Source organism: Coregonus lavaretus (assembly GCF_964263955.1).
Source record: "Coregonus lavaretus genome assembly, chromosome: 18".
Lineage (NCBI taxonomy): Eukaryota > Metazoa > Chordata > Actinopteri > Salmoniformes > Salmonidae > Coregonus > Coregonus lavaretus.
In genome coordinates this window covers 24,043,262-24,064,875 of record NC_140005.1, presented here as the reverse complement: position 1 = coordinate 24,064,875, position 21,614 = coordinate 24,043,262, and positions in this window count along the sequence as shown.

The following is a 21,614-nucleotide window of genomic DNA, read 5'->3' as shown; positions in this document are numbered from 1 at the left end:
TTCCATGTGTTAGTCTGGGTTTCTACTTTATTACTTTAACCAAAGAGTTCAATAATAAATTATTCAACTGGTGTTAAATCAGACTAATTGCACTGGATTTATTATTACGGGAAAATAAGAAATATTAAGACTTCAAATTTATGAGTGGTTAATTTGTATACATTTAAAGAGTCATCCCTGGCAAGCGGACGGCGCTAAAATATCTACAACCATGGTAGTATTTCCCGACCTGGATCAGTTATCCACAGTCTCTCCAGCAGCGTTACTTCGGAAATCTTCTCTGAATTACTAGTAAGCAGATTACATGAGAGAAGTGTACAAACAAATAAAAGATTACAGGCTGTGAACATGTTCAGTCTAATGCCCTTTCAACAAGCAGGGCTCCACACAATGCCTTTCTCTCCCCAAGCTAAATGGTGATTTCTCACTAAATATTCACCCCTGCTGACCAGCCATGTCTTCTTCCAGGAACTGTGAGCGGTTAGTCAGCAGCACCTCTGTAATGACACTGTTACATGCCACTGCTCTGTCTCGTCAACTGGTACTAGTCAGCGTTTGGTGTTCAAGTGACAACGGGGTTTAGACGCAGATTTTTAAATAAGGGAAGAAAGAGAATCTGGCTGTTGTTCTTGAAAAGCTGTGTTTATCCAGGATTAGAGACACCAACATGTTAATAATTGTTTCTCACAGAACTGCAAAGAAGTACTTTCCTGTAATCCCCTAATCAGGCATTACACCTCTGAGCGAAGCCACAACGCAGGCGCTTGCTGGCTGTGACGCAATACATCCACAGTGTACAGTAATACACCCACTTTTCAAAACACACCACACCCACACTGTATAAAACACCCACATTTTCCCTAATTTATCACGTCCACTTTACAGACACCCACCACCACACTTCTTGAATCATGTCTTAAACAATACAACGTGTGAATTTCATATTAAGTGCAATATACTGAGAATAGGATTTCATGCATCTTGATGAATGTTGTAAAGGTGATGGACTTACAAAGTACTCATTCCATCACCTTGCTGCCACGCTATTGGTCACAGGGGTCAGACGTGAGTGTTAGACAAGCATTATTGCCTCACAGTACAGGATGTCCCATAGACATGCTAACATGACGAGGCAAGAGCAGGGTGGTCTGTCTGTAGACTAGGCTGTTCTGACAGCCCAGCTCCTGGTCCTCAGAGGGTGGTCTACACAGTAACCACAGAGGCCAGAGGTCAGGCCCTCTGCCGTGTAGACCAGACTCTGCTCTGGGACTGGAGGTTATTGCTTTGATTGACTTGATAGACTAATGTGCCCTCAGACTCTGGTCAATAAAACACAATTGTTTCAGGTGTTGATTGTGCTGTGATTTTAACTGACAGCCGCAATATTCAGTGTAAGGAGTAGAGATGTCACCTACCAGCCCTAATGCTAAACACCCCCCACAATATTCAGTGTAGGGGGTAGAGATGTCATCTACCAGCCCTAATGCTAAAACCCCCACAATATTCAGTGTAGGGGGTAGAGATGTCATCTACCAGCCCTAATGCTAAAACCCCCACAATATTCAGTGTAGGGGGTAGAGATGTCACCTACCAGCCCTAATGCTAAAACCCCCACAATATTCAGTGTAGGGGTAGAGATGTCACCTACCAGCCCTAATGCTAAAAAACCCCACAAGATTTGTGTGAGCCTCCAACATCTTGGTTGGCATCATATTAGAGACAAATAGGCTAATGTTACGCCTCTTATAGGAGTTGAGGAGGTCACCTCAGTGGGCGAGGTGCAGGACCTCACACCCCTGGCCGGGACCAGGTCAGAGGGCAGATACACATGGCAGGTTAAGACTAGCAATGCACTGATTAATAGAAGAGTTATTCCACATAGCTATAATATACAATAAAATGAGTTGGACAGAAGGCAGTGGTTGGTAAAAGGAATTATTATCTGAGCTGAGAGAGTATTTGTACTTGTATTTATTATGGATCCCATTAGCTGCTGCCAAGGCAGCAGCTACTCTTCCTGGGGTCTAGCAAAATTAAGGCAGTTATACATTTTAAAAACATTACAATACATTCATAACAGATTTCACAACATATTAAGTGTGTGCCCTCAGGCCTCTACTCTACTACCACTTATCTATAACACAAAATCCATGTGTACATGTGTGTATAGTGCTTATATTATCGTGTGTTTGTATGCATGTGTCTATGTTTGTGTTGCTTCACACTCCCCGCTGTTCCATAAGGTGTATTTGTATCTGTGTTTTAAATCAAATTTTACTGCCGGCATGAGTTACTTGATGTGGAATAGAGTTCCATGTAGTCATGGCTCTATGTAGTACTGTTCTGGACTTGGGGACTGTGACGAGACCTCTGGTGGCATGTCTTGTGGGGTATGCATGTCAAACAGACAGCTCGGTGCATTCAACATGTCAATACCTCTCAAAAATACAAGTAGTGATGAAGTCAATCTCCTCCACTTTGAGACAGGAGAGATTGACATGCATATCATTAATGTTAGCTCTCTGTGTACATCCAAGGGCCAACCATGCTGCCCTGTTCTGAGCCAATTGCAATTTTCCTAAGTCCCTCTTTGTGGCACCTGACCACACGACTGAACAGTAGTCCAGGTGCGTCAAAACTATGGCCTGTAGGACCTGCCTTGTTGATAGTGTTGTTAAGAATGCAGAGCAGCGCTTTATTATAGAGAGATTTCTCCCCATCCTAGCTACTGTTGTATCAATATGTTTTGACCATGACAGTTTTACAATCCAGGGTTACTCCAAGCAGTTTAGTCTCCTCAACTTGCTCAATTTCCACATTACAATATTTAGTTGAGGTTTAAGGTTTAGTGAATGATTTGTCCCAAATACAATGCTTTTAGTTTTTGAAATATTTAGGACTAACTTATTCCTTGCCACCCATTCTGAAACTAACTGCAGCTCTTTGTTAAGTCTTGCTGTCATTGTGTTGTATGTCGTTAGTAAAGATTGAGAAAAGTAAGGGGCCTAGACAGCTGCCCTGGGGAATTCCTGATTCTACCTGGATTTTGTTGGAGAGGCTTCCATTAAAGAACACCCTCTGTGTTCTGTTAGACCGGTAACTACCCTGGTAGGTTGATTGATAACCTGAACCAGGTTGCAGGCACTAGTTACAGTTTGAAGCTATCGCTTGAGTGGGCAGCCTGATGAAAGACAGTTAATATTTAAATCACCCAGAAAGTATACCTCTCTATTGATATCACATACATTATCAAGCATTTCACATATGTTATCCAGATACTGACTGTTAGTACTTGGTGGTCTATAGCAGCTGCCCACCAGAATGGGCTTTAGGTGAGGCAGGTGAACCTGTAGCCATATTACTTCAACAGTATTTAACATGAGATCCTCTCTAAGCTTTACATTTACATTTACGTCATTTAGCAGACGCTCTTATCCAGAGCAACTTACAAATTGGTGCATTCACCTTATAGCCAGTGGGATAACCACTTTACAATGTTTTTTTTTTTTGGGGGGGGGGGGTAGAAGGATTACTTTATCCTATCCCAGGTATTCCTTAAAGAGGTGGGGTTTCAAGTGTCTCCGGAAGGTGGTGAGTGACTCCGCTGTCCTGGCGTCGTGAGGGAGCTTGTTCCACCATTGGGGTGCCAGAGCAGCGAACAGTTTTGACTGGGCTGAGCGGGAACTGTGCTTCCGCAGAGGTAGTGGGGCCAGCAGGCCAGAGGTGGATGAACGCAATGCTCTCGTTTGGGTGTAGGGACTGATCAGAGCCTGAAGGTACGGAGGTGCCGTTCCCCTCACAGCTCCGTAGGCAAGCACCATGGTCTTGTAGCAGATGCGAGCTTCAACTGGAAGCCAGTGGAGTGTGCGGAGGAGCGGGGTGACGTGAGAGAACTTGGGAAGGATGAACACCAGACGGGCTGCGGCATTCTGGATGAGTTGTAGGGGTTTAATGGCACAGGCAGGGAGCCCAGCCAACAGCGAGTTGCAGTAATCCAGACGGGAGATGACAAGTGCCTGGATTGGGACCTGTGCCGCTTCCTGTGTAAGGCAGGGTCGTACTCTCCGAATGTTGTAGAGCATGAACCTACAGGATCGGGTCACCGCCTTTATGTTAGCGGAGAACGACAGGGTGTTGTCCAGGGTCACGCCAAGGCTCTTCGCACTCTGGGAGGAGGACACAACAGAGTTGTCAACCATGATGGCGAGATCATGGAACGGGCAGTCCTTCCCCGGGAGGAAGAGCAGCTCCGTCTTGCCAAGGTTCAGCTTGAGGTGGTGATCCGTCATCCACACTGATATGTCTGCCAGACATGCAGAGATGCGATTCACCACCTGGTTATCAGAAGGGGGAAAGGAGAAGATTAGTTGTGTGTCGTCTGCGTAGCAATGATAGGAGAGCCCATGTGAGGATATGACAGAGCCAAGTGACTTGGTGTATAGCGAGAATAGGAGAGGGCCTAGAACTGAGCCCTGGGGGACACCAGTGGTGAGAGCACGTGGTGCGGAGACAGCTTCTCGACACGCCACTTGGTTGTCGCCACCATGTATTGCTACCACTGTATCATCAAAGGTATTTTCTAAGTGAATTTCAGAGATTGTCAGAATATGAATGTCATCTGTTACTATCAAATTATTGATTTCATGAACCTTGTTTCTTAAGCTACATATGTTAACGTGGGCTATTTTTAACACTTTTCTGGGAAGCTTAGCAGAGGTAGACATGCTCAAGTTATTTGTATTAGTGCAGAGTAAGCTGATTATCTTTGTTTGGATGTATACAGGACATCCTTTGAATTCTGTCTGTATTGCATGTATACAGTAGCTCTACATCTCAGTACAGAAAAGGCCATGAGGGGTAATGGCTATTGTTCAGGACATTTTAGCATATTAACAGCTTGGTCATATTAACATATGTGAATAGTGGCAGGTGTTTGTCTCTGTGTTCTGTTTGAAGGGTTTTGTTTAAGTGCTTGTTTATAAAGATGCGTTTCATGAAACATGCGTGCAATACAATAGGGCTACGCCGTTCAAACCCCACCCATCCTCCCATCTATTGTTTAATTATTTCACTTTGCTTTTTTACCCTCGTTTTGTTTTCCATTTTTTGTGACCATTGTAGTTGTTAAATTATCGTGTTTATTGTTTGTTCTCCCAGCCTCCCTCCCTCCCTCCCGTCTCTCTTTCTCCTTGCAGGGACTAGCTGGAGAGTGTGATGAGGGGATTGGCAGGGATTAACCTGGGGAATTTAATTAGTGGAGCTGTCGTCCCTGCCCTTAACAGTTCAATCTCCCTCTCTCTCCCTGCCTGCCTGGCTGGGGGGGTGGGGGGGGGGGGGGCGTCAGGCAGAGGCAGGACGTACATTTCACAAACAGATTAGTCCCCCAGCCCTGAGTGGCCCTGATGGAGGGATGTGATGGGGGAGGGATGGAGTGATGGAGAGATCCAGGTGGTGTTTTTCCTGTTGTAGAGGATGGATGGTTGACTGACTGTGTGCCTGGACTCTCAGTGACCGGTGGCCTGGCCACACCCATCCCCAGTTGTTGAACGTGGGGAGTAGAGGAGGAGGAGGAGGGGGGTGTAGACAGTGTGCGCTTGGGGTAATCGTTACTCAATCTGAAGCCAGCACTGTTGCATTGTAATCCTGATGCTAAGCTTCCCATTAACCCATCTGGGACCCCCATCCCAGTCCCACCCCCCAACCCCACACCCCCTACAAGACAAACACACACTCGAAAGGGTTGTGGTGGTTGTGTGCTAGAAGTGTGCCTGGCTGTCCCCAGATCACCTACTGGGGAGCATGTCCAGCCAGATCACATTAAAGTCCTGCTATAGGAATGTCCCCAACTCCCCAGCACTGCCCTGCCCAGTCCCCAGACCTACTGGTCACTGGTGATCCCCAGTTAATATTCCACACACACACACACATCTGTCTCTGGGGACCGGTCCCACTGCCCCCCTATGGGGCTGCTGATAATTCAAGTCAAACATGATGTCTCGCTTGTTTGTCACACTTAGTGTTTCATTCGGTTAGGGTGGGCAGAGTCAATGTCCTAACCTTGACAAGATATCAACGGCACACCATGTTTATAGGATAATGAACTCAGTTTGAAAGAGTTCCCCCTGTCATTTAAAAAATATTCGACACAGATAAAAAAGTGAATGAATTTATGGACTCCTATTTGGTATAGTTTTGGGAGTGCACTAGATAGATTTGATGGAGTGTTTGGGTATAAAAGAGGAAAGGGAGGTGCAACAGTATGCTTCTTGTTTACCCCGTCTGCCTCCTAACCCCCCCCCCCCCCTGCTCCCTTCTCCCCAGTGTCCCCATCCCCCGCTGGGCCTGCGCTGTGTCAGTGTGCCACTAATTAAGGACTCTTAAAGCTATGACCTGCACTCATTAGTAAACTGTAGCATCCTTACTGTCCGGGGATGGGAGGGGAGGGGAGGGGGGGGGGGTTGGGGCCCAAGCTCAACAGCTGATTCAGTTGGAGGACCTGCTGTCTCCTGTGGCAAACACTTCTATTGGGGTCCATAAGGTCATGAAGAACAACTATTGCATTAGAATATGTATTTATTTGTCATTGTTTTTTCGTTTTGTTATTGTTATGGTCTTCTTCCATCCATATTAGTAGCATGTATTATCACTGATGTTTCTGATATAAACTGTTCCTGCCAAAGAAAATACTGAACCAATACTGGAGCATTTGTTGAGAGCTTGTTTGTTTTATTTCATTGTCCTATTAGCTTTTGTTCAGTATTCACTGCCTATTAGTATACTTTACAATTGACTAAGGCAGCGTTAATCAGAGTTGCATTTTGTTGATGTTTTGAATAATGTGAGTACTGTTTGTCAGCTCTTTTAGGTGTCGCCATTGTTGTTGTTAAACTCCATCACTCCTCCTCCCTCTCCCCCAACCTTCAGCTGCCCCTCCACTTGCCGCTTTGTTTCTTCCTTTTTCATGGAAATTAGAAACTAAACAAATGGGTGTGTTGTTGTTTATGAAAGTAGGCCAAACAACTGCTGACAAACAAGAGGGGTAGTTGTAGGTCAGGGCGGCACAAGCCATGCATTACTGTGTCAGAGAGGACAGGCTGTCGTCGGTCGGCCACAATAGACAATAACATGAGAGCTACATGCATGCTCCCCCTCTGAGATGATGTAGACTGGGCGCCGCAACATCACACACATGTCATCAACAGAATTATCATCAACAAGTCAAAACATAACTCAGAATCCGACGGATTACAAGCACTCATAATCCACAAATATACCAACAAAAAAAACTCCCATACTGCATCCTTTAGATTATATTATGGCAGATAGAATGGAAATATAAAGTACAATTTAAATGAAAAACACCCACGTTAAGGTGACAGTTGCCTAATGAATCAGACTGTGATACCAATTCTTGGTATACAGTCTGAAACAAAGCACTGAAAAAATGTAAAGTTTACTTACAAGACAGAATGTTTAATAAAATGTGATGTGAACTTACTCTGTCTGTCTGTGGGGTTGGCCCTTCAGTGGGTCAAAGTTGGAGACCATATCCACAGGAAAGTATTATATACCCTGACCTTTTAGTGCACCGGTACTGCCGTTGAAATTTCTATCACCTGGTACATGCGCAAAACCATGTAAACAACACCTGCAAGACTTCGGTTAGCATGCATGCATCAGGTGCATGTACTTCTGTCTTGTGCACGTAACTTACGTCTGCAGCAAACTAATCTTGATTGCCACACAGACAGAGACCCGTGTTTTGAAGTCTGTTTAATAATACTTTCCTGTGGATATTTTGACTCAAATTTCGACTGACTGAAGGGCCAACCCCACAGACAATTGGCAGAGTAAGTTCAAATATTGATTTTATTCAACATTCGTGACAGATAAAGGATGTTAAGGTATCTATGCAAATGTGCATAGCTATGTCTACACAATGGAGGGCATCGCCACAATTGGGACTAAGGTGACAGCTACACTAACTGCTTCTACTCACCCAAGTTACAATGTATTTCCTAAAGGTCTTGTTGATAATTGGCACGATCCAGGACTTAGTATGTGACTAGATGTTTGACACTTTGTTTCATTTTTCAGTTGACCTGGAGGTTAGGATCCTCATCATCACAACCCCAATAACCTGTCGCAGCTTGTTTGCTCCACTTACCAAGGAGTTAATAAATCAAAGACCAACACAGCACTTCAATTCATCTGTTTTATTCATCTGTGAAACAACAATATTTTCCTATGAGTGAATAAAGCATTATCCCTACTGCCCTGAAGCAGCAGCCCATGGCTGAAGAACACGGCACAGCCTCACAGGTGGGACTAATTACCTTGTTATTGCAGGAAGCAATCTCATTGGTTAATTGTATGTTCCCTACTTGTGTTTAAACCCCCCTGTTTTTGTGTCCTAGGCAGCCACCCACAGGAAGTCATGATGTCTGGGATGGTGGACACTTTGTGCAGCTATGCTTGGTGAGCGCAAATGGAGTTTGTATTGAAAGTTATAATGGAGAAAACTGACACCTGCCTGCTGGGCTGCCGGCACTTCCTGTGCCCCTTTTTGTTTCATGTTGGTTTTGTATTTGTGATTTTAATTAGCATGGTTTTTAAAGTAAAATAATGTAAATGGAGTAACTGATAAGTGGAGGCAAAGTATGGATAACTCAATGAATTGATGTTTAAAATGTGAAATGTTTTATGGAGAAAGCCATGCCTATTAAAACTGGTCCGCTGTTGTCTGCCTCTAGCCTACTTCACGCTGCCTGCTCAACCTAGATCCTAAGAACCTGTCACTTTTTCACCTCGTGACATACACAGAGACTCCATCCTTTGGTGAAAACCTCTGGGGGATCAGCCATCAGCAGGCTACAGAGGCCCAGTTCAGACAGGTCTTGAATCAGGGGCTGAATACCCCAGGCAACAGAATGAGGGGAACAGACTGTAAACCGGTTTAACTAGGGGGTGCCGGAGGACTGTGGGAGGGTTCCCAAATGTATATAATGCCTACCAGTGGCGGCTCCTGAAAAAATTCTCAGGAGGGGCAATTTTTCTGATGATTTAGGTGACCTACACACATTTAAAAAAAGATATGTCCAGCAACAACATGAAGACAGGGGCAGCATATAAGTCAATACCAGAAGCATTTATTGACTGATCTCAAAAGTGTTGGCTTACCAGGGTTGGTGGAGCCCTCAGTTTCATCTTTGCCTCGCAAAGCTAACTCAAACACTCCGCAAAACTTCACACACTGGATTAGCCGGCTGAGGATGTGGCGGTTCTTGCTAATGTCGTAGTAAATATATTTGTTATAGTGAATATGGAATATGATATGTTGAGTAAAATGTTGTGCTAAGATCTATTTAGGTCAGGAGCTGGTTATAAGTTCTGTTCCTATCCAATAACAATGGACAAAAGGGTCCTATCTTGTCAGCCTTGTCAGCAGGTGGCCAAGGACAACACCCACGCCATAGGCCTCTCAGTTCTTCCAACTCACGAGTTCTTGCTCTGAGGACACACACACACACAAACACACACACACACACACACACACACACACACACACACATCATCACTGTTAAACACACACACACACACACACACATCATCACTGTTAAACACACACACACACACACACACACACACAAAAATCCCCTCTCTTAGGCTGAACATTTGAAGACAGAGAACCCGACTCAGAGCCAATGCAACAGTGACAGTAGCCTGCAGGGGACCTCGCCCAACTCATCAGGACCAATCAGAAGATCAGAACTACTAGATTGAACCTACTTCATTTATTGCATAAAATGTCTGCACACAATGTTTCGGGGCTCTCTTCAGATAATAATAATAATAATAATAATAATAATAATAATAATATGCCATTTAGCAGACGCTTTTATCCAAAGCGACTTACAGTCATGCGTGCATACATTTTTGTGTATGGGTGGTCCCGGGGATCGAACCCACTACCTTGGCGTTACAAGCACCATGCTCTACCAGCTGAGCTACAGAAAGTGGATACTCATGGATGCGCATTGCAATTGTAAAATGTCAACACAATTGGAGACACCACGTCATTTTTGGAGACATGTTATTGACAGTAAACTATTGTAGATGCGACTGCTAACTAACTAAAACATTTTAGCTGGCTAGCTAATCATCTTAGCTAAATGTGGGGCAAACAATTCAGTTATTTACCGTTAATTTGAGGGATTGGGGTGAAAGAAATCGAGTTACATAGTGATACTTTACGATATACTGTATTGACAATATCGCAATATTTTAGCGCTAGTTGGCTGTACCTGCACCAAAACACCATTATTGTTCCTTCATAGCTTGTTCTCAATCTTTTCACATTGGGAGCCAATTTGTTTTCAGCACTTTTATTTCCATGACTGATCAAAACTCGTTCTCATGGCTTTCTGATCCCTCTGCAACAGACATATGGTGCGCAATAAAATCACAGTATCGAATCGCAATACGTATAGAATCATGAGACTCGCAATGCTGATGCATATATCTTATCGTGAGGTTCCTGGCAATTCCCAGCCCAAGTTCATTTGCCACAACAAATCTCTTCGCTAGCAAACGCGATGTCTTCTCCAAAACGGCAATGTGTCTCCAGCAATGTTTACTTTTTTGACGTTCTATGGCATCTCCACTTTCCAAGCATATATGACCACATGTAATATTTTGGTAAGTGATGCAAATAGTGAACTATGTAGGGCCAGGATGTAAAATATATGTAGCTGCAGCAATTTCTCTTATCTGATATGGTAAGTAATGGGGCTTAATTTATAGCTCCCTAAGAGTTTGACGAACGGGTCCGTGAACGCGATTCCAGATATATTTACCTCTGAATAAACTGCCTTTATTATACCATATCCACATCCAGTAAACTTGTGATTATCAACACTAACCTCATCGTTGTGGCGGCGGACAGCTAGCCTGTATCCCTCGTCATCCAGTTGAGTGAGTGGCAATGTCTTTTTTCGTTCGTACCAATTTTTGGAAAATCCTCGGGTGTAGGACTTTCCGCCTTTAGTAGAAACCTGTTGAATTATTAAATTTGGTCTGGGAGGTCCTAATTGTTTCGTTGCCAATTTATCTTCATTTGTTCGCCGACAAAAAGGAATTTCTTTCAAACAATCCACTCTTTTCTCAGTTACGTTCATGGTTACGTAACGTATGACGAAAGCGCGTAAGTGCAAGCCCACAGACACCCATTGAGATTGTATTGAAGGCTCTGAAATTTGAAAAAAATAGATTTTACATGGGAGTCTATGACAGAAATTCTGGGCGATTTTCAATCTGACTGAAATCGCCCCAAAAGGGGGTGGAGCCATTTGAAGCACGACTTTAGCCTGATTCGACATTTAGTGGCAGTGTGGCACTGTGGCAGATCAGACGTATAGATTACAACACTGATAACTACTGTTGCCGTGATATAATTGATTAGAAAAAAAATCCCTTCCTTTTCCCGTTTGGCAGTGCGTCGCCCATATCGCCCTATTGAACAGGCCGTCCCTGATGCCTACTGTATTTATTGAACTTCATTCATTGGTTCTCTTTCAGCATATATGGCACCTCATACTGACGCTGTATTAGTAAAGGGATTACCATAGTTGCCTACTACTCTATACTATAATGGGTAGCAATCAGTAATGAAAATAACACAATAAAACCCAATACCCTATAACTGCACTATTAAACAGCAATAATGGACAGCCGTGTGTATGTCAACAGCAGTGGAGACTGACCTGTTATGAGTGGGCAACGCTAGAGCCCACAATGCATTTCTTTGTAGACCTAATTTAATCATAATGGATACAATTGTTTTTAAACACCCCCCAGTCCCCTCCCTTTCCCCTATGCCCCCCCCCCCCCACCCAACCCCTCCATGGCATAATACCTCGGGTGACACACACACACATAACAGATGCCACCTGACGCTCACACACACACACACAAGCGGGCAAGTGATTCAGGAGCCTGCGGCCACAGGCCCGCCAGCCTCATGGCATTGTGTTCCCCCTGGGCAGGCAGGCTGCCCCCGGCCTGCCTAAATACTCCTTTGTCTGGGGTGGGATAATAACCGGTGGCCAAGCCGCTGGTATGGCACATGTGCGGCCGCTCGGCCCTCATCTGTGGCCCAAACAGGTGGGTAGGGGGGAGAGAGGGGAGATGGTGAGAGGGGAGGGAAGAGGCTGCATCTGTCCCTATACCCAACGACTCCCTTGCCTCGCCCAGCCCAGCCCCAGCTACCACCCCATACGGTCTCAGGAGAGAGGGAGGCAAACCAGAGACAAACAGGTGGAGGGGGATGGGGGATTAGAAGAGGTGGATGGAAGACATTGGAAAACTGTCAAATAGGCCTTATAAGTAAGATTTCACTATCCTAGTAAGATTTCACTTGAATCAGACCAGTACACCTAAGCCATATGAAATGCTTGGCCTACCATAACTACGCCTGGCTGAGCCTCTGCAAGCGTTATGCTGGTGGCTGGTTATGGTTTGCTGTGGTGTGGGCAGGCCCAGCAGGAGATGGGGACTGGATCCAGTAGTAGTGTTGGATGGGCCAAGGAGGGTAAGAGGAGGGCAGAGCAGTAAGATGATTGGAAGCAGAGCAGAGTGGAGCAGGGCATGCAGACTGGGATCTCCTTATTCTGTCTAATTCTCCCTTAGCTCAGCAGCATGGTAGGCATGGGCCTGCTTGGGTTACAGCTGGCAGTATTGTGACAGCTGGAGCAGCTTCTCCTGACCCCGCACTGTAAAACATATATATTTTTTTAATGAAATTAGTCAAGGTCTCCTGGAGGTGGGGACAGGGTCTGAAGGAAGGGATGTGAGGGACAATGTTGATGGAAGTGGTCTCTCTCTGTGTTTCCTCCATTCTCCTTTGACCCACTGCTCTTATACTTGTTACATTGTGACTAATATTCTTTACTTAGCCTAAATGACAGTAAGCAATTTGTACATTTCACATCTTTTGTATTCACAAAAATGTGTTGTGCTCAGCTGTGTACCCCTATACCCCACAGGGACATGGTGGTACATGAAGCTTTAGGGGAAGGGTGTGAGTCATGAGGGTCAAATGTCAGATTACCCCAGTCACTGTGGTAGAGATGGATCAAGGCACTGGTTGCCAAAATGCACTGTTCTAGATCCAGCCTCAATTATCCGACCCTATTCATAGGTTGCAGTCTCAATGGGTGCTGATTAAGATTTCGTCTGAAGTGCATTACTGTGGCTTGGAAACACAGGATATTTAGACTAGACGTAACATAGTAACATTGTAAATGTAAATCCGGGACACTCAAATTAGGTTGATGTGTTATGTTTGGTATGGTTACATAGGACAGAAGGTCACTTAAGGAAAAAAAGAACCCAAAGATCATGGAAAACTTTAGCATTTTAGCTAATTAGCAACTTTGTAACTACTTACTACTTTTTAGCTACTTTGCAACTACTTAGCATGTTAACTAACCCTTCCCCTATCCCTTTAACCTAACTCCTAACCTTAGCCCCTAGCCTAGCTCACATTAGCCACCTAGCTAACGTTAGCCACAACAAATTGGAATTCGTAACATATCATACATTTAGCAAATTCATAACATATTGTACGAATTGCAATTTTAACATATCATATGAAATTCGTAACATATATACGAAATGGATGATGGACATCCACAAATTAATACATACCATATGAAACATGACATATCATACTAATGGTGTTGCGAATTTACATTTACTATGTTATGTCTACCCCTGAGTCCAGTTTGCATAGGAGGAGTAATTAGTAGGACAAACTTTTCTCATCATTGTGATGTCTCCAGATTGACTTTAGATGCAGTATATCTTTAGCTACAGTGAGGGGAAAAAAGTATTTGATCCCCTGCTGATTTTGTACGTTTGCCCACTGACAAAGACATGATCAGTCTATAATTTTAATGGTAGGTTTATTTGAACAGTGAGAGACAAAATAACAACAACAAAAATCCATAAAAACGCATGTCAAAAATGTTATGAATTGATTTGCATTTTAATGAGGGAAATAAGTATTTGACCCCTCTGCAAAACATGACTTAGTACTTGGTGGAAAAACCCTTGTTGGCAATCACAGAGGTCAGACGTTTCTTGTAGTGGACCAGCAGGTTTGCACACATCTCAGGAGGGATTTTGTTCCACTCCTCTTTGCAGATTTTCTCCAAGTCATTAAGGTTTCGAGGCTGACGTTTGGCAACTCGAACCTTCAGCTCCCTCCACAGATTTTCTATGGGATTAAGGTCTGGAGACTGGCTAGGCCACTCCAGGACCTTAATGTGCTTCTTCTTAAGCCACTCCTTTGTTGCCTTGGCCGTGTGTTTTGTGTCATTGTCATGCTGGAATACCCATCCACGACCCATTTTCAATGCCCTGGCTGAGGGAAGGATGTTCTCACCCAAGATTTGACGGTACATGGCCCTGTCCATCGTCCCTTTGATGGGGTGAAGTTGTCCTGTCCCCTTAGCAGAAAAACACCCCCAAAGCATAATGTTTCCACCTCCATGTTTGACGGTGGGGATGGTGTTCTTGGGGTCATAGGCAGCATTCCTCCTCCTCCAAACACGGCGAGTTGAGTTGATGCCAAAGAGCTTGATTTTGGTCTCATCTGACCACAACACTTTCACCCAGTTCTCCTCTGAATCATTCAAAACTTCAGACGGCCCTGTATATGTGCTTTCTTGAGCAGGGGGACCTTGCGGGCACTGCAGGATGTCAGTCCTTCACGGCGTAGTGTGTTACCAATTGTTTTCTTGGTGACTATGGGCCCAGCTGCCTGGAGATCATTGACAAGATCCTCCCGTGTAGTTCTGGGCTGATTCCTCACCGTTCTCATGATCATTGCAACTCCACGAGGTGAGATCTTGCATGGAGCCTCAGGCCGAGGGAGATTGACAGGTCTTTTGTGTTTCTTCCATTTGCGAATAATCGCACCAACTGTTGTCACCTTCTCACCAAGCTGCTTGGCGATGGTCTTGTAGCCCATTCCAGCCTTGTGTATGTCTACAATCTTGTCCCTGACATCCTTGGAGAGCTCTTTGGTCTTGGCCATGGGTGGAGAGTTTGGAATCTGATTGATTGATTGCTTCTGTGGACAGGTGTCTTTTGTACAGGTAACAAACTGAGATTAGGAGCACTCCCTTTAAGAGTGTGCTCCTAATCTCAGCTCGTTACCTGTATAAAAGACACCTGGGAGCCAGAAATCTTTCTGATTGAGAGGGGGTTAAATACTTATTTCCCTCATTAAAATGTAAATCAATTTATAACATTTTTGACATGCGTTTTTCAGGATTTTTGTTGTTGTTATTCTGTCTCTCACTGTTCAAATAAACCTACCATTAAAATTATAGACTGATCATTTCTTTGTCAGTGGGAAAACACACAAAATCAGCAGGGGATCAAATACTTTTTTCCCTCACTGTAGCTAGCTAAGATTGAGGGGAGAGTGCCATAAATTGCTTACCGAGTGACAGAGGTGCAACCCATGAATTCTCTCGCAACCATTGAGAAGTAAACAGTGAAACTGGCCTTGGAACAGTGCTTTGGGTAACTTACCCCCTACACCACAAAGAACACAATGCAACCTTGAATGAGGGATCAGATTTCTCCTGCCTTTGATCAAGATAATGAGGTGGTCCTGTGAGGGCTCAGTCACCTTTTCTCCTAACAATTCCATGCAATCTGAGCCTTTGTGGACGTATTATGAAGTAGGCCTACGGAACTAGAAACAGAGTTGAATAACAGTGAGAGGGGCTTGGAGGACAGCAAGTCCTTTCCTTTACCTTATCATGTGCCCACATTGATAACAATAACCTCTCAGGGAGTCTGAGATTTTCATCTTGAAGCAAAGAATATGTGAAAAGCCTCTGATTTGAGTGGAAAAGTGGATAAGTATTGGCGGTTCTAGAATTTCAGTGAAAAAAGTTATGCTTCTGCTGCCCATGATAGATATTCAAAGCACGTTGGGTGCATAGTTGTGCGCCATGGCTTCAAAAGGCTTAGACTCTGTCTGGATGACAACTCGAAACAGTTCATTGATGTATAACACTTAATGGAGAAAAAAAAATGAAATAAAAAGGAGCTGTAGTGCTGTCTGTCAGGGGTGCTTTACATTAACCCCATCCCATTCCCAACCTCTAGTCTAGTTACTAACTAGGGGGATCTTTCAACTGTAATCTGTTGGTTTAAGCTAATTAATTTCTGGTTCCGTGTACACTTTTTCACAAGGGTATCTTGTTTGCTGGAGATTAAGAGCTGCCGAGAGTTCGTTAGAAAGGTGTAGCCTAAATTATCAGAGGCCTCATCGCGTGCACCTGCCTAATTGCCATAATGAGGTGTCTCAGTGGGCTCGTGTGGGCTCATGTGGGAGAGCGAAGTGGCTCGCTCAGTGGATCGTGCTTTGGGTGAGACTGTAGTGGTGAGTCATCCAGCATCGAATCATGAATCAGTTTTCTTATGTTTGTTTAGATCAATGCCTTCATGCGTTGGATATAGTCTGCATCACCTTTTTTCTCAAGTTTCCCCATCGAGTTGATTGATGGATGATGCTTAGGTAGGCCTATAAACTTTTATATAGGCCTAAGTGACGTTTGACTCAAAATGTTCACAAATTTGATTAGAGAACATATGTGAATAATATGAATTTCGCATGACCTTTCCAAACACAGCTGCTGTCTACAGTTACATCACAAATTGTATGGCTTGTGGCCACACCAACAACCATTAGGGTTGTCAGTTCTGGGAATATTTTTGCATTCAACTCATTTGGAGCACTTTAGTCCCCATCAAGCTGCTGCATGTAGGACATCACCATTAGAGACATGTAATCCACCATAAAAGTATTTCCATTTGTCTCTTAAGGAGATTTTTTATTTATGGTTTGTTAGTCATAGGGGGGTTGATAGATGTTTCCTATCGTGGAATGCTCTGTTAATCCAAGAGCTGTTAAATCCCCGGTCCTAAATGGACTCCATGTTTAGTTCTAACTAGGTAGGCATTAACTAACTAGGTATTAACTTGACCAATATACGTAATAACATGTGGTTTTATTATAGCATATGCTGAGATCCTGTAATCATCTTATGGTTTTGAGTTTTCCAACAAAATATGATTCTGCCTAATGTAATGGATCACCCTACCCCCCTTCAAACCCCCCCTATCATACAAGTAGGCCGAGGCTACATCATGCTCTAATGAGAAACACCGCAGATGCCTTGAATTGGCCCTAGCAATTGGCCCAATAAACTTCCATATTAATCTTCTGTGAGGGGACAGAAGACAAGCAGGGTAAGAAACTTACTGGCCCCTGACATCAATAGGCTGTGAAGAAATGTTATCCGTTTTTAATGACTTAACAAACCATGTAGTATTTAGTGAAATAGTGCTGCAAACCAGCACCTGTTCAGAGAGGAATACAAACTGTGTTATTGATTTGCACATAGCTATTATTAGCTACAGCTAGCAATTATTATTTTTCACTTTTGGATGTCACTTTTGGACCTCAATCGAATATGCATTAGTATGCACCTTTAATCTCTGAAATGATCTTGATCATTCAAATGAATATCAAATGTTTATGCATGTTACAAGTTGGAATAAGCATGTTGTCAAGCAAATAAGCAAGTCAAAAACCTTGGTTTGCTCAGTAAAAAGTATTGATTGTAGCTTATAACCGGGCGTGAGCGATATGTTACAGTAGGCCTATGTGGAAAGAATGTGTGGTCTTCTACTTTATCAGACCTCCAACAAGTCAAGCTGTACTATTATCAGTTTCAGATCTCTGTAAATCCACGGATTTGTGTGAGCAGTCAGAGAAATTAAAATCACATGCTTTTTAGTGGCTTACTCCAATCTCTTTAGATGTCATTTTTAAAACATCTAAATATGTTATTATGGGTACAAAACCCTTTTAATGTAATCGTTGACAAGATTATCAATTTAATTGATGATGTTACAAACTTAAATAAGTAATGCAGAAAATATAGTTTGCTAAACCTGAATAAGAGGGATAGTGCTGAATTAATGTTTGATATTATTATTATTATTATTGTACTGTAGTAGTAGTAGTAGTAGTAGTAGTAGTAGTAGTAGTAGTAGTAGTAGTAGTAGCAGCAGCCTAGTAATAGTAGCCTAATATGTTATTAACTGTGCATAAGCAAATCAGTCAGGTGCGGTAACTGCATTTTGTAAAGAAAAAACAGTAGGCTAATCAACGACTCCCCTAACACCAACGACTCCCCTAACACCAACGACTCCCCCAATCAACGACTATCCTAACACCAACGACTCTCCCTAACACCAACGACCTCTCCTAACACCAACGACCTCTCCTAACACCAACGACCTCCCCTAACACCAACGACTCTCCCTAACAACAATGACCCACCCTAACACCAACGACTCTTCCTAACACCAACGACCCTCCCCTAACACCAACGACTCTCCATAACACCAACGACTCCCCCTAACACCAAGGACTCTCCCTATCACCATTCATCCTTTTTTTCCCGTTTCTCTTGAGTCATTAAACATTTGCCAAAAGGTCTCATTGATGGTTCAAGTCGAATTCTGCACTAATCTCATCATTATTGGTTGAGGGTTTTATAATTGTTATTTTGTTTAGTTTTTTCCAAATCGGTAATTTGAGAGGTCTGCATGTGTAGCATACGGATAGTGTGCCAGTTTTTCATTGCTCAAAGTCAATGATGGGTGTTTTGTTTACATGTAGCCATATATGCAGTATTTCACGACAATATATATTTTCTAAGCCATAGAGGATTTGTATCCATACCGGAGACTGCAGGAAAGGACAAAAGAAAAGGGGGAACAAATTGAAGCTTTTGGGACTGATAATGACAAAGGCTTTTGCATACTATTTTTGCAGGATGGTTCTTTTAAGCTATTGCTTGCAAACCTTTGGAATTAGGGACAGGGTATGTTTTCTCAAGATGCACACATTAGCCTACTCCCACTTCCCAGACCGTATTCTTGCCTAAATAAATGTCTGAAATATAATTTCCTCCCTAAACGTCTGATATATGAAAAAGTTTATCCAAATGAATATAGCAATAATTGTCATTATCAGCACAATAGTGGACGTGGTTGTCATAAATATAAACTCATTATCGTGGTCCTCATTCCTAAATCGTTATCAACTGATAACAGTTGACTTGACTTCTAATAAACTACCAATAGCCCTATAAATAGTACGCTATCATTCATGATATTAATAATAAGCATTTACATTTAGATATTGTCGTTTTTATTTATTTTATGAATTAATGTCCAATAATATGATAGTTCATACTGTCTAGAAAAAGGTGCTCATCACCCGTTTCTTTGTTGAAGCGTCCGTCCATGGCCTCGTAGCCTATAATCACAGATCATGCTCACTTACTTTGGGGTAATAATCTGGGAATGTGTTTTAGGGCTAATATACATTTCCCCAACATCAAGCGGGCCACTTACGCGTCTTGCGCAGGTTGCATCCGGGCGTCTCCAGTGAGTACTTGGAGTGGGCTGTCCCGACCGTGGTTGTGGAGGTGTGGTGCATGGCTGGCAGGACCAGGAGTGCTGTAGGCTAAGTGCAGCCTATTGTTGTAATGTTGACAAAAGATAGGATGGATTAATGCAGCGTCTGCCGGTCCCATATGCTCTTCAGTGCCGCTTGCTCTTGATTAAAACTCCGAGTCTTGACTGTAGGAATGGGGTCTTCAATGAGGGCTATGCGCGCCTGGCGTCTAATCTCACCGTCACTTGTGCACTCTTAAAACATCCCATTCAAAAGTTATAATCCTCAGTGAGCTTGTTGTGTCTTTCAGAATGTCACTGCACTTATCAATAAGGCTTGATTATTAGTGCATTGTTTAGGTGAATGATTTATCCTGCGTCTTCCTTAGATCTCGATGAATAAACACATCAGGAAGGCAAATAAGTCACATCCTTCATATGGAGGAACGCATATGGATAGTTAGTGGCTAATTTATTTTAATGATAAGCCTACAAATGCAATGGGTTTTGCACAAGCATGTGATGTAGCAAGATTGTATTCTGTATTTTAAGCCTTATCCAGAAATGAGAATTGCACCAAAAATGAAAGCAATTTCCTGAGGATGGTGTTGGACCATCTGCCATAAAAAGAAAAGGGGACAGTTGGATGAAAAAGCTTTAGATAGTTAAAATTCAGGCATGTCACATAAATCATGATTGCGCAAAACACAGGGCCCTATAGGTGACAGTTTGGAGATGATAGTGATGGTTGTGAGTTTGTCTTCTTAGTATTATTAATATTATTATTTTTAGCATTACTATTATTATTCTCATTAGGTCTATTGTTTTAACTGTTGTCATTAGTGGTTGCCATGTTGTGCAGGTGCGTAAAGTTGTGCGTGAAGTTTCCCTGTGTGGAGTTGCTCCTCAACTGAATATGTCAACCCTACTGTACTACACTGTCTGACCAGCCAGCCCAGCCACAGCCCAGCCTGGTCTGACAGTTATTTAGCAGCCTATTTGACTTCTAAAATAATGTTTAATGAATATGAGCATTGATAGATAGTATACATTTTGTTATTTAACTTACAGTACCAGTCAAAAGTTTGGACACACTTACTCATTCAAGGGTTTTTCTTTATTTTTTACTATTTTCTACATTGTAGAATAATAGTGAAGACATCAAAACTATGATATAACACATATGGAATCATGTAGTAACCAAAAAAGTGTTTTTTAGATTTTAGATTCTTCAAAGTAGCCACCCTTTGTTTTGATGACAGCTTTGCACAGTCTTGGCATTCTCTCAACCAGATTCACCTGGAATGCTTTAGCAAATGGTTTTGAAGGAGTTCCCACATATGCTGAGCCATACTGGTTAAGTGTGCCTTGAATTGTAAATAAATCACAGACAGTGTCACCAGCAAAGCACCCCCATAACATTCACACCTCCTCCTCTATGCTTCACGGTGGGACCCACACATGCGGAGATCATCCATTTACCTTCTCTGCTTCTCACAAGGACACGGTGGTTGGAACCAAAAAGCTCAAATTTGGACTCATCAGACCAAAGGACAGATTTCCACCGGTCTAATGTCCGTCCATTGCTCGTGTTTCTTGGCCCAAGCAAGTCTCTTCTTCTTATTGGTGTCCTTTAGTAGTGGTTTCTTTGCAGCAATTCGACCATGAAGGCCTGATTCACACAGTCTCCTCTGAACAGTTGATGTTGAGATGTGTCTGTTGAACTCTGTGAAGCATTTATTTGGGCTGCAATTTCTGAGGCTGGTAACTCTAATGAACTTATCCTCAGAGGTAACTCTGGGTCTTCCTTTCCTCTGGCGGTCCTCATGAGAGCCAGTTTCATCATAGCGTTTGATGGAATTTGCAACTGCACTTGAAGAAACTTTAAAAGTTCTTGAAATGTTCCGTATTGACTGACCTTCATGTCTTAAAGTAATGATGGACTGTCGTTTCTCTTTGCTTATTTGAGCTGTTCTTGCCATACCTTTTATTTATTGAACTAGGCAAGTCAGTTAAGAATACATTCTTATTTACAATGACGGCCTACCCCGGCCAAA